Here is a 14,941-nt window from a genome sequence, read left to right as displayed (position 1 = left end):
AATCCACTAGGATTTTGGATAACGGATTGAATCAAATCTTGAAAATGGGTTTTTCAAAAGAAAAAACGGATTACATAATCGGATTAGATCACGTAATCCAATCTTGGTTTTGATCCGGCTCAAACCTTTAGTTTGGGTTTTTCAGAACTTTTTTGTAGGATTTGGATCACTTTGATCCAAAAAATCTGGATTAAATTGATCCCATCAGAAGGGTGGATTCAGCGTGGATTTCATGCCCAAAATGTAATGAAAACATTAAAAATGTATCAAATAATACTATATTAGGATCATGCAGTATCTTACAAGAATTACGCTTTCACTTATGTAAAATCACACAGTGGCCAGAAACATTGGCTATCAAACGTTTTAACAAATAAAACTGAAAAGTAATAATCAGCCCCTTACTTTCAGTCAGCACTCTCTCAGAGTTCAGTGAGGATCCTGAATATCCAATGTTGACCTAAATGACTAATATGATAAATGAATCAGCTGTGTGTAATCAAGTCTCCGTATAAATGCACCTGCTCTGTGATAGTCTCAGAGGTCCGTTAAAGCGCAGAGAGCATCATGAAGAACAAGGAACACACCAGGCAGGTCCGGATACTGTTGTGGAGAAGTTTAAAGCCGGTTGGATACAAAAATTTCCCAAGTTTTAAACATCCCAAGGAGCATTGCAAGCGATAATATGAATGGAAGGAGTATCAGACCACTACAAATCTCGAAGACCCGGCCGTCCCTCTAAACTTTCAGCTCATACAATGAGAAACTGATCAGAGATGCAGCCAAGAGGCCCATATCACTCTGGATACTGCAGGATCTACAGCTGAGGTGGGAACTCTGTCCATAGGACAACAATCAGTGTATACTGCACAAATCTGGCCTTTATGGAAGAGTGGCAAGAAGAAGCCATTTCTTAAAGATATCCATTAAAAGTGTTGTTTAAAGTTTGCCAAAAGCCACCTGGGAGACACACCAAACATGTGGAAGAAGGTGCTGTGGTCAGATGAAACCAAAATCAAACTTTTGGCAACAATGCAAAACGTTATTTTGGCGTAAAAGCAACACAGCTCATCACCCTGAACCCACCATCCCACTGTCAAACATGGTGGTGGCAGCATCATGGTTTGGGCCTCTTTTCTTCAGCAGGGACAGGATGGTTAAAATTGATGGGAAATGATGGAGCCAAATACAGGACCATTCTGGAAAAAACCTGATGGAGTCTGCAAAAGACCTAGACTGGGTTCTTCCACACATATCAACTAACAAAATCTACAATGATGGTTCACAAAAAACATATCCAGGTGTTAGAATGCCAAGTCAAGTCACCTGATCATCAATCTTGGAAAACGAAAACTGCTGTTCAAAGCTCTCATCCAACCTCACTGAGCTCGACTTTTTGCAAGGAGAATGGGCAAAATGTCGTCTCAGTGCAACATAACACCCCAGCACTTACAGTGTACGCAGCAAAAGGTTATAGTAACTAAGGGGTGATAATTTATTTCATTTTTATTTTTAAAATTGTTAATTTTTCACAATTTATTTTATTCTTCACAAAATTACTTTATACTTTATTTTGGAAATTGGAAAAAGTTAGGGAATACTTTTCGAAGTGTATCCTATTTATTCATAAGGTTTTAATTTTATTTGTTCATCTGTCAGGCTACAGTGATTAGGTAGGCTTTAACGTATTCAGCCTTTCAGTATAGGCCTACAGGAAAGTAGAAAGAGTTTGGCCTCATAAAATAATCCCCCAAACAGCTGTCAAAATTGACCAAAAACAATAAATTTTATTCTATCACTAAGTGATATATATATTCATCACAATCGAAAATATTTTCGTTTTTAGAATATTTATTAGTGATGCATGCAATGATTACAGAATAACCAAAAAAATGCAAAAACAAAACAAATCCAAATCAGAAATAGTGTCTAACTATTGCGTCCCTTGTTGCACGTCCTGTTTGCTCGTTCTGGCAGAATGCAGGAGGTTGGTTAGGGTCTCCAAGGGCCTCAGGTGCATCATTGTCAGCGCAGAGAGGGACATTGCGCTTAGTAGCGATGTTGTGCAGGACAATACAGGCAAGGGTTATGTTGCATGCTTTCTGTGGTTCTGCTCTCAGGTAGTTAAGGCATGCAAAGCGCCTCTTAAGAACTCCATTTAAACGCTCAATTGCACATCTTGCTCTGCAATGAGCAGTGTTGAAGTGTGCCTGCGCCGGTGTATTTGCTGTTAGAAAAGGAGTCATCAGCCATGGTAGGAGTGGGTAGGCACTGTCTCCTAATATTATGCCATCCGGTCGGTTGGTTTGGAGATCTCTATATAGAGTGCTCTCCCTCAGGATGCGTGCATCATGGACAGACCCAGGTCACTTGACAACGCAGTTGGTGATGATGAGGTCATCACACACAAGTTGGACATTGATGCTGTGCCTCCCCTTTCTGTTCATAAACTCCCATTCATTCTCACGAGATGCTTGTATATGCACATGTGTGCAGTCAATTGCTCCAATAGTATTGGGCATATTCCCCAAAAGAAAAAAGCTGCGCTTGGCCTGGGCAATCTGGTTGTCCTTTGGAAAAGAAACAAATTCATTGACCAGGCTGGCCAGTGCGATTGACACATCTCTCACCACATCACACACAGCTGATTTCACCACTCCCATATAGTCACCAACAACTTGATAGAAAGTCCCACATGCATAAAATCGGAGAGCAATGAGGATCTGGTCTACCACAGACAGACCGTGACTCCTTTGTGTTCTGTGTTGAAGTTTTGGCCTGAGAAGGTTCACAAGGTACTCTATATCAGCCTTCCCAAAGCGAAACCGGACATACAGCTCCTCAGTGGTGTATTGCTCCAGTGGCTTGGTACGTCCAACATACACCCTTTGACGGTATCCTCTCCTGGCAAAGTGGTGGTGGCGGTGGACAACACCTGCCATGTCACTGTCTCTCTGTGAATCCTCTGAGGAAGGCTGATTTATATGGCTGTGTAGTTGGTCGTTTCAAACACACATAGACCTTTTTCACGGCAGACATGTTGACATGTCATAGTAGGAAAAGCACAGGTGTATTCAAAACCATTACTGATGGCTGCATTCCACTTAGGAGAGGTCCTGGTATTGTGCATGCTGACTCACTGAAATATCTTACTGGGACCCTTGATGGAATGGAGCCATCGTTAAGGTTATCAATTTCAGCTGTGCTTTTCCTACTATGACAAGTCAACATGTCTGCTGTGAAAAAGGTCCATTACAACTGATTGGTTTTGGCTTGTGTTCAATTGAGGCAATTGGACCCAAGGCTTATAATTGATGAACAATGTTCACTATAGTAAAGCAACGGAACCATGGACTCAAGAAGCTGTAACTTCACTGCTGCTGAAACCAATGCACTACTAGAGGGTGTTCGGTGCCATTATGGAACAATAGTGGGAAGTTTTAATTCTGCTAAGGATACCAACAAAAAGAAAAATGATGTTTGGACTTTAATCACAGAAAATGTGAATGCCATAGGGTCTGGCCATTGGAGGACCACAGACCAAATCAAATTGTGGTGGAAGAATCTTAAGGCCAGGGCAACAAAGGACCATGCTGAAGCCAAAAACCCACAAACAGGCAACAAGCCATTTAAGAGGGGAGATTACACAGATGTGGTCCTCGACATCATTGGAGGTGAGAAGTCGCAAGCTCTCCATGGTATTCAAGGTGTTGTAGGGGATGGCGAGCCTTGGATTGAGGAGGAGAATCTGCCAGTTCTTCCTGAGGCTGATCCAGAGAGCGTATTTATATTGGATCTCAGCTCTGTTCCTGAGGAAGAAGCTGGATCCTCATTGGTTGAGCCAGTGGTAGTTGCCACAGGATCTCAGAGGAAAGGCTTGAAGCGCCCTTCATCAAACAAAGATGATGATTACAAGGCACTTCTGCAAAAAGAGACCGAAAGGGCAGAAGCACAGCTTCGTCTGGCAGAGGAACATCTGACTCTGACCAAACTGCAGCAAACCAAGGCCAGACTTGAGATCCGCCTCCTAAAGGCTACGCTCAGACAAGCTGGTCTCTCCACATCAGATGAGGAAGTCTGATATTATTGTGGAGTATTTGACATTAAGTCTTTTTTTTTTAATTCAATCTATATACATCTATATTTGAAACTTGTTATTAATATCCTCAATGTACAGTGTTTGTGTTGTAGGTCTCAGATGAGCGGACTGCTGGAAGAGGATGGGGTGTGTTTTTTCTTGTTTTTAGTTTTTTTTTAAATGTGTGTGTTTTCATTTCAAATATAAATAAACTTATATTGACCCCACACTGGCTATTCTACTTGTTGCTCTTTACATATCTATAGTTCTACATTGTGATTTCCTATCCTGTTTGAGCACTGGTTATCCAGATTTGGTGATCCTGAAAAGTTCCTATCCGGATCAGATTGATCCAATCCGATGTTGCTTTGAAAAACTGCCTCAAAAGTAAGCTGGATTACGTGATCACGGATCGCAAAAAAAAAGGATTACTAAATCTGGATCAATTTTATCCGGATTAAACCTTTTGAAAAACTGGGTCCTGGGTGTATTTCTCTTTAGGGCTTTCTGTAGATTTTTTTGGGGTTCTTTCTCACAAAGACAGCTTAGTATTCTATACAAAAAAATTGTAAAATGTATAAAGGCTTTAGGCCGCCCTACACATTATTGCAGGCCCAGTTTAATATGCAACTTAATTTTATGCAATATATGTAGCAGAGGGTCCCTGCTCGGTCTCTTTCAGTTAAGGGGGCATTTCATAGATGCACTGGTGGGTAAGAAGGGAGACCTTATATTCAATCCTGGCGGAAACGGGAAGCCAGTGAAGTGAATAGAGAATGGGTGTGATGTGGTCGTATTTTCGCACTCTCATCAGGATCCTTGCAGCACTATTCTGAACATACTGCAGCCCTGCAGGCTTTTGTTAGGGATCCCGATGAGAAGTGCGTTACAGTAATCCAGCCTGGAGGAGACATAGGCGTGGACCAGTTTTTCAGGATCTGCTAAGATGAGTGAGGGAAGGAGTTTTGCAATATTTCTGAGATGGTAGAAAGAAATCCTGCAGAGGTTTTTGATATGGGCTTCGAAGGTGAGTTGTGGGTCAAATCTTACACCAAGATTGGTGACAGCCGCGGAGAGGGGAATGTCATGACCAGATATAGTTATACCGGTTATGGAGGAAGTTGTGTTTCATCCACACCTTTATCTGCTGTAATTAGGTTGTGTGTAAAGCACCTTGAGTTTGAAAAAAAGCATGATTAAGACACAGACAGAAAAAAGAGTAGCTTCCTTTTGCATAACGGGTGCAGGGGCGAGTAAATTTAATTGGAAGTGGTTTGTAGCGAGGGCATAGTGGACACGGGGAATGCAGGAGACGTCACAAATTAACAAGGACATTTTCAGCCCTTTTTTCTAAGTGTTAAGAGGTGGCGGCAGACAATAAGAGATGATGTTAATTACAAAATTAGAAGTATCAGAATACTGAGTACTGGCCCATTTCATAAAGAGATGATATTTTATACCCCAAAGGTCAACTTTACTGTGACATCATATTGTTCTGCAAAAACACTTTTCTGGCCATTAACGCCATAACTCAGGAACAGAAGGGGAGGCATGTGGTAGGACACTGAATTGCTGACACTATTAGGCTGCGTTCGTCAAAAACGCCTGCGGGCTTGCGGCGAAAAGTTGAGACCGACTCAACTTTTGGAAAAACTCAACGCCACGTCACGCTGCAGTGGCCAATCATGTAACCAGAGATCAGACTTGTCGGTGTGTTAAAGAACACAACAGGGAGTCCCATGAATGGGCCACAACCCTGTGAAAAATTGCTGGATCGATTTTGGTGTGAATGCACACCTAACTTTAATGAGTGACTTATTTGAATAAAATATTTTAGCATTGTACATCCTCATTGTTAAAGCTCTTGTTTTGTGAAGCTGACCAACACGTTAATTACTCATCATTTCCAGATGCATTTCAAGTCCTGCCTCATACTTGAGTGCTTTTGTTTTTTTCCACTGGTACACTACACTACAGCATGCAAATAACCTGTAACCACGCCTCATCGATACAAAGAAGAAAAACTGCAACTAACTGCTTAATCACTCCATGCACCTGCAGTTTAAATGTCTGATTGGTTGCTTTCAGTTATAAATTAACTACACATCTTCTTTTTTTTGTCAAAAAATGTAATTTTCAGATTTTCAGGTATTTTGTATTTCCAATATGTGTACCAAACTTCTACTATCTTGAACTTACATGTCCACACTATTTGTTTTCCCATTTATTAATGGGATCACCTAAACGTAATACATTTTTGTGAAAAAAAAGAAGAAAAAAAACTTGCATTTACACTTTCCATAAAAAAGGAAACTGTGGCAAAATTTCTTTTATTCATTTTAACAGTTTTTACCCTGTATGCACATTACGAAGTAAATGGACTACTGGCTGTTGTTACAGATGTAGTGTGTAGATAGTTTTGCTTTGCTCTGGCTAGTCCACACAGCATTCCGGGATGGGAGAAAAACATGCTCTGGTTTATTGGCATTTCTTTAAACCAATCACAATCTTCTGCGCCGGACACAATAACTGTGCCGCTGCAAAACAGCCTCAGGAAGGAACTTGTTTTGGTAGAACGTGTACGTTAAAGTTAAGTTAGTCGTGCAACAGAAAACTCAGATTGGACAGATAGTCTAGCTAGCTAGTCTCAATTTACCCTGCAGAGATCTGAGGAGCAGTTAACCATAGTCCTCAGAAATCGACCAACGTTTAAAATTCCAACACAAAGAAAGCGAAAAGGAAACGGACATCCGGCCGAAAAGAGTCGGCAGTACCTAGGCAATCCCGGAAATCATCTGGATCACAGACTGCACCTTTAAATCATGAAACTTGTTTTTTATTAATTGTGTTTATGAACTGTATACCGTAGTTACAGTTAACGCAGGTGAAACCTGGGTTGCCACTACGTTGTACCTGCATTCCTGCCATTCCAGCGCATTGCGTCTCTGCAACTGTCACATTTTGGCATTGCTTTGATTTTTGTTAAAACAATCCCATACCTAATTACAGTTATAGTTGAAAGCAATGAACCACAGCTGATGGTGTTTGAGTCAGCAGTTATCTTTAACCTGTTTAACGAATTGCTTCTCTGGGAAAACTCCTTCATTCCTAAACCAAGAGCTTCACCATACGGTTTCGTGAATGTTTTGGTTGACTTTTGGGATTTAATATCTCTGTCCTTTTCACAGAACCAATGAACTTTTACCATGATTTGTCCTGGGCAAGTAGTTTTAGCTGCCTAAACTCAACCAAGCCATAAAAATCAAAAAATGCTCGCAACTGCTGAACATCATATTCGACAAAGGGCATATTTTGTAGTTCAGGTATGATGAGCTGTTGATAAGAAAACAAGCAGCAGAGAATATAAGCACCATTGTTTGCTTTTATATTAATTTTACGGTAATTATACCCAAGTACAATTATAAGTATGTTAATTCAAAACGGGCTTATGACCAAATATCAATAAATAGATTAATTGATTTGTGAAAGGATTACATATCCTTCCTGGAAGTAAATGCTGTGGACTTTTAGTTTTTGCAGAGTTGGGGTTTCCTGTATTCGCGTACTACATGGAGAACATACACACCTGCATAAACATGTTCTCATATTGTTTAAAAATTGCTCCAATCTCATCAGCTGATGCAATGAAACCCATCTCTGAACTGCATTGGGTTTCTTCAAAATCCCCAAATAAGGTGCAGGCTGTCAAACTGTAACTGGTTTCAACGTATGCGTTCAAGTACAGTCACAACACTGACATCAGTTCAGCGTTGGCAAAGCAAACAGTCATTCACAAGTTCAGTAGTGACGACATAATTTGACCCATTACGTCTCAAATAAATGATTCATCCTTTGTGCGATTGTCCTAATTGCAGGTTTTTTTGTATGGATGTGAAGGAGTAAAAGGAGGACACAAAGACGTGCATCATTGAAAACATGCACGTACATGAACTGACTGAACCACAGTTTATTTTTAAACCTTGTTGATGTATTGTTTTATTTTGGAGTTAAGTTTCTGCCTTAAATCTATAGATTGCAACCTTTAAATTCAACTCAAATTAGACTACTATGGGTGCCCAGATGGCTCAGTTGGTAGAGCATGCACCCATACATAGTTTACTTCTCGACGCAGCGGGCCCGGGTTCGACTCCGACCTGCGGCCCTTTGCTGCATGTCATTCCCCCTCTCTCTCCCCTTTCATGTCTTCATCTGTCCTGTCAAAAATAAAGGCAGAAAATGCCCCAAAAAATTATCTTTAAAATTAGACTGCTATTAAACTAGAGACCATTTTGTGATGGGATCACACCAGCTGTGCCACAAAACGGGCCAATGGCCCCTTCCTTACCTCCCACCCCCCTACTTCCAGCACCCTTACTTGGATCACACCTATATTCAAACTCAAGCTTCATTTGGATCTCCGCTGCACACCTGTAAAGATTCGGGACTGCATTTTGCACGATTGTGACACTATTGTGGTGTAATCTGGCCGCACACAGACACAAAAGTACTCAGTAACAGTCTCTTCATTCCCGCTGCAGTGGTGTTTTCAGGACCATATTTTGCCGTGATGACACACACACACACACACACACACACACACACACACACACACACACACATACATAAACACACACACATACACACACACACACACAGACACACACAATACCAGTGTCATTGTCATGGCTTTGCTTGTGTGCATGCGTGCCTGCGTGTGTGAAACTTATACTGAATGTGATATTACTTTGCACAGCAAGTTAATATTTACTGCATCTTAACTATAAAATGTTGCAAAAAAAAAATGTTTTAAAGCCTGCTACTGATAACGCCGGTTTTGATCTCATCCACAATTTTCCACCGTTTGTGATCTTTGCAAAAAACTCAATTTGAGATAATTAAAAAAAAATGTATACAGAGATAGTACTTTGGTTCGAATTATTACCCATTATGTTAACAAGACAAAAAGTACACAGCCCTGGTGCTTGGAACTAAATAATAATATGACTAGAAGGGCACTCGGAGAGCGCAGACCTCCACCAAGGCCATGTACATCTCCAAGGCATTCTCATGAACTGGTTGGTAAGACATCGTAGGAAAATGTATGCACACCAATTCAAATGACATCCTGCAATTGTATCCTACGAAATTAGGCGACCCCGGCTGGTCCCGTAATGTCGGCTACAGAGCTCCATGAGTTTTCGCTTGTATCAGCGGCAGTTGGCGGTTGTGTTTTAGCTGCCAGTAGGTGACTGTGAGCCGGCTACAGGCACCGCCAGATGACGATCCTTTGAGGGCCTCTGGCAGTTAAGTTGCCAAAAAAGCACAAAAAAGTGAGCGCCGTGCAGTGACGACAGTTAAGTTTAGGCACCAAAACTACTAGTTAAGTTTAGGGAAAAGATAACGTTCCACATCCGGAATTGCACAGGTGCCGCCGGGAATTCCACCTGATGTCCTTCTTTTCGGCCGGATGTCCGTCATCTTCCTCTTTCTTTGTGTTGACATTCTAAACTCTGGTTGATTTCTGAGGACTATGGTTAATTGCTATTTAGATCTCTGCAGGGTAAATCCAGACCGCTCTGTCCAATCAGAGTTTTCTGTTGCATGACCAAAACAACTTTTGAACGTACACATGTTCCACCAAAACAAGTTCCTTCCCCAAGGCTATTTTGCAGAGGCACCGGGGGCTTAGCGCCATCCAAGACAATTCAATCAGGTTTATTTGTACATATGCATTATATGAAATGTACAGAGTCTTTGGAGATTAGACTCCATCGTTATAAAAATATTTTTTTAAAGGGGTAGAGAAGCCAAAACATGTCCCCCGATGGAGTCTAGACACTAGTGGTGGTGATGAAGGAATAGATCAGAGCTGCCGTTAGTGTTATTAGTACCACATATGCCTTTCCTGCTATGACAAATATCTCCTGTGAGCAGGGTTCAAAATTAGCACATTTTACCAGCCAATGTTTAATGCTGGTAAAGTTGAAACAATTCACTAGGTATTTTGGCTGGTAGACGAAAAAGATCATTTTGAACCCTGGCTGAGAGAAATTAGCCCAAAATGGCTCTCCGACAACACTGACGATTCCCACCTTGTGTGATCCAAGCAAGGGTGTGGGAGGATGCGCAGCTAACAGCCTTTTTAATTATGTCCTTTATTTCCTTGTATTTCTGCAGAGTTCCCAGTGTGCTTAGTCACTCCATCATGTTTTGTTGACTAATAAATGAAAGCATATTATGTGAATAAAACATTCCTCTGTACTTCTCTGGAACCAAATTATTTGTGTAATGAGGTACCGTGACTCTCAACCGTGGCATGATTACGTTTTGAAAGGAGTTAATTTAATCTCATCATTTTAGTTTAGTTTATTTCCTTATTCTGAAAACACCCGGCAGTCTTTGTTCCTTTTCAAAGTTAGAGGTAAAACTAACCCTGGGAGCAGAAGATGGAAACATACAGTGTGATCACTCCATGTGATTTAAAAAAAAACATTGAACTTATTTTCATTTAAAGTGAAGTAAAGACATCAGTTCCTGCATCACCTTAGTTGTGTTTATACTTACACACAATCCGAAATGTCACTGTCTCATTACTGGAACACCCTTTAAATGACAATTTTGGGGATTCACTGTTACTAATTTAACTGGAGCACATTTAGACCTCAGAACCAAACTTAAGTGTCCATCACAACCTATCCCCACACACACTGGGTTAACACAAACACACGTTTAAAGCTGGTCACTAAATATCATTTTTATTGCTACTTCGTAAAGTGATATAAGACGAGGTTTTTAACCCCTAGTCCTGAGAAAAAAAAACAATATTTCATTCAGCTATATTTTTTTTATGGTTGAAATTTCAGCACAGAAATATAAAGAAAATAAAGACGTGATCATACACTACTTCATACACTTTCGAGCTAACAAATGAATCAAAAGCAAACATGCAACTAAAGACTATCTTTGGATGGGATCACACCGGCGCAATGCCAATTCAGGCCATCGGCGTAAAGCAGCACGTCTGGTCACGCCTTCCTTCTCTGGAAGCCCTCATGCAACATCTAAAAACCAAACTACCCGTAATTCAACATAAGAGAGAATATTTGGGTGTAGGTGTTTTCTTTTTTTCTTGGCCAATGAATAAAAAGCATGTGACGTGCACCTCTACACTCCTCTGTACTTCTGTAGAACCAAATTATTTGTGTGATTTCTGTGATCCGTGACTCTCAACCGTGGCATGCTTACGTTTTGAAAGACGTTTATTTATTTTCATCTTAGTTTAGTTTATGTCCTTATTCTGATAACTCCCAGCAGTTTTTGTAGATCAGAGCTGCCGTTAGTGTTATTAGTACCACATATGCCTTTCCTGCTATGACAAATATCTCCTGTGAGCGGGGTTCAAAATAAGCACAATTTATTAGTCAATGTTTAATGCTGGTAAAGTTGAAACAATTCACTAGGTATTTTGGCTGGTAGACGAAAAAGATCATTTCGAACCCTGGCTGAGAGAAATGAAGCCAAAATGGCTCTCCGGCAACACTGATGATTCCCGCCTTGTTCATCAGCTGTTGCTAATTGTGCTAAATGTTGGTGAAAGGTTAAAACACTCCACCCTGAGGCTGAATGTCTGTTGCATGAGGGCTTCCAGAGAAGGAAGGCGTGACCAGAGGTGTGCTGCTTTACGCCACTGGCCTGATTTGGCGCCTGTGTGATGTCTTTCCGTAGAATGTTTCCTACTGTAGTATCCATCACCTTTCTGATTCCACGTTGAGCAATGACACAATGGTGATACAAGTTTGAATTATGATTTACAGTTTTAACATCTGCCTGCTTGTCCTCCTTCTCTACACCAGAGGGTCCCAACCTGGAGGCTGAGATAGTTTCCATCCTTTTCTATCTGATGTTCCTCGTACAGCAAGATACTTGTCAGGAAACTTTACAGATGTGACAAGATCAAAATGAAGGCCAGGTTGGAAGATAAGTGTGATCCAAGCAAGGGTGATAGGAGTTAGGGAAAGGGGCCAGTAAAGAAACAAAGACTGCCGGGTGTTTTCAGAATAAAGAAATGAACTAAAATGATGAGATTAAATTAACTCCTTTCAAAACGTAATCATGCCATGGTTGAGAGTCACGGTACCTTATTACACAAATAATTTGGTTCTAGAGAAGTACAGAGGAGTGTAGCGGTGCACGTAACATGCTTTTTATTCATTGGCCAAGAAAAACAGAAACCACCTACACCCAAATATTCTCTCTTATTCTGAATTAGTTTGGTTTTCGATTTTATATTGGTCCATGTTACATGAGGGCTTCCAAATAAGGAAGGTGTGACCAGAGTGACCTATCCAAACACCTGAAGCGCATTTTCAGTATATTTTCCTTTGTAATTATGTATGGTTTGCAAAAATGGGAACTGCTGCATCCATTTAGATGAGAGAAGTGTATGCGCGTTGTGCACACGCTACATTATGGCCAAGCATGCGCCCCTAAAATAGCATCTGAATAAGGCACTACTGACTTTAGACTAGCGCCACTGACTTTAGACCAGGTTTTTCCTGGTCAGTGGGCGAATTGTTTTCTGAAACTGCAGAATAGCACAAAGTAACGTTTGCGCCGGAACACGCCTCCTCTTTTCGCTGAACCGCCCCCAGGAGCGCAAATACATTCCCTAATTTACCGACGTGCGTCTGTGGAGGGAAAAGTCCGCTGTGCGTTGGGTGCAAAATAGGAATGATACATGCGTCGGTGTACAAAGGCAATTGCGCTGAGTGCAAGATAGGGCCCACTGTATGTTTCCATCTTCTGCTCCCAGGGTTAGTTTTACCTCTAACTGTGTTTTCAGAATAATGAAATAAACTAAACTAAAATGATGAGATTAAATGAACTCCTTTCAAAACGTAATCATGCCACGGTTGAGAGTCACGGTACCTTATTACAAAAATAATTTGGTTCTAGAGAAGTACAGAGGAGTGTAGAGGTGCACGTAACATGCTTTTTACTTATTGGCCAACTAAAACAGAAAACACCTACATTGTCTTATTCTAAAATTAGTTTGGTTTAAGATTTTATCTTGGTCCACGTTAAATGAGGTTTTCCAGATAAGGAAGGTGTGACCAGAGGTGTGCTGCACAGAATATATTACTCATCAATCAGTCAGATTTATCCTGTCGGTCTGGGTATTGAACCAACTGCCCTTTTGTTTACAGGTTTAAACACTAGCAAGGTGATGCAGGAACTGATGTCTTTACTTCACTTTAAATGAAAATAAGTTCAAGTTTTTTTTAAATCACATGGAGTGATCACACTGTATGTTTCCATCTTCTGCTCCCAGGGTTAATTTTACCGCTAACTTTGAAAAGAAACAAAGACTGACGGGAGTTTTCAGAATAAGGAAATAAACTTCAAGAAGAAGACTTCAAATTTCTTTTTTCATCACTCCTAATTGATCAGCTGTTCCATGGCATTCACTTGTCAGCAGACAATTGGATTCAGCTGTTTCATTGTTAGTTAAACCAATCAGATTCAGCCATGCATCACAAGCCAATCACAGCATGACATCCTGTTTTAAATCTTCTCTCTCCTCCCGGTTGTCAGCTGTCGTTTCAGGAATAGAGTGCGTCCCACCTCCTCCCCCTCAACCACCGGTCGTCTCACCCACGTACTCCGGGGACCGTCAGCTGAATGGCAATCTTGATTGGGTCCTGGGCGCCTTCATCACCACCACCAGTGTCTGGACTCCATCGGGGGGGATATGTTTGGGTTCACTACCCCTTTTATAACATATGGATTCGATGGAGTCTAATCTCCAGAGACTTTGCACATTTCATTTTTCATATTTTGTCCTGTACAATAAACATGTTCATATTTGCAAGGAAGTCTCTCCTGATTGAAATAATTTGGTTCTAGGTACAGAGGAGTGTAGAGGGGTTTCACATAACATGCTTTCATTTATTAGTCAGAAAAAACATGATGGAGTGACTGAGCACACTGGGAACTCTGCAGAAATGCAAGGAAATAAAGGACATAATTAAAAAGGCTGTTAGCTGCACATCCTCCCACACCTGTTTCATGTACTCATGTTTTTACAATCACATGGAGTGATCACACTGTATGCTTCCATCTTCTGCTCCCAGGGTTAGTTTTACCTCTAACTTTGAAAAGGAACAAAAACTGCTGGGTGTTTTCAGAATAAGGAAATAAACTAAACTAAAATGATGAGATGCATTCATGCCACGGTTAAGGGTCACGGCACCTTATTACACAAATAATTTGGTTCTAGAGAAGTACAGAGGAGTGTAGAGGTGCAAGTAACATGCTTTCATTTATTGGCCAACAAAAACAGAAAACACATAAACCCAAATATTCTTTCTTATTCTAAACTTAATTTGGTTTTAGATTTGATCTTGGTCCATGTTGCATGAGGGCTTACAGAGAAGGAAAGCGTGACCAGAGGTGTGCTGCACAAAATCTTACTTTGTCATACATTATCACTCTGCCCAGTATTAAAATCACAACATCAGATGATACTGAAAGAAGACATCAACAACAAGTTCTATAATCTTGGTATGACCTCAATGTAGTAGAACAATACAAATACTTGGCAAGAATCTTGGCTTAGATAAACACTGCAACCTGAGTAATTAGGCCTAATCGGTGTGCAACACGCAAGGCACAAACACTTCAGGTATGGAGGCAGGTGATCGACAAGTTCACACAATGGAAAGGACTGATAATAGATGGAGAAAAAGGACTGAATACTGCAATCATATATAAAAAAAAAAGTTACAGACCCCCCCCCCCCTCCTATTGGCCAGGTTTTACACTCTAAGATATATCTGTGTATTAACAGATGTATGACTGTAT

Source organism: Perca fluviatilis, chromosome 13, assembly GCF_010015445.1.
Source record: "Perca fluviatilis chromosome 13, GENO_Pfluv_1.0, whole genome shotgun sequence".
Classification (NCBI taxonomy): Eukaryota; Metazoa; Chordata; class Actinopteri; order Perciformes; family Percidae; genus Perca; species Perca fluviatilis.
Note: the sequence above shows the minus strand (reverse complement) of the source record.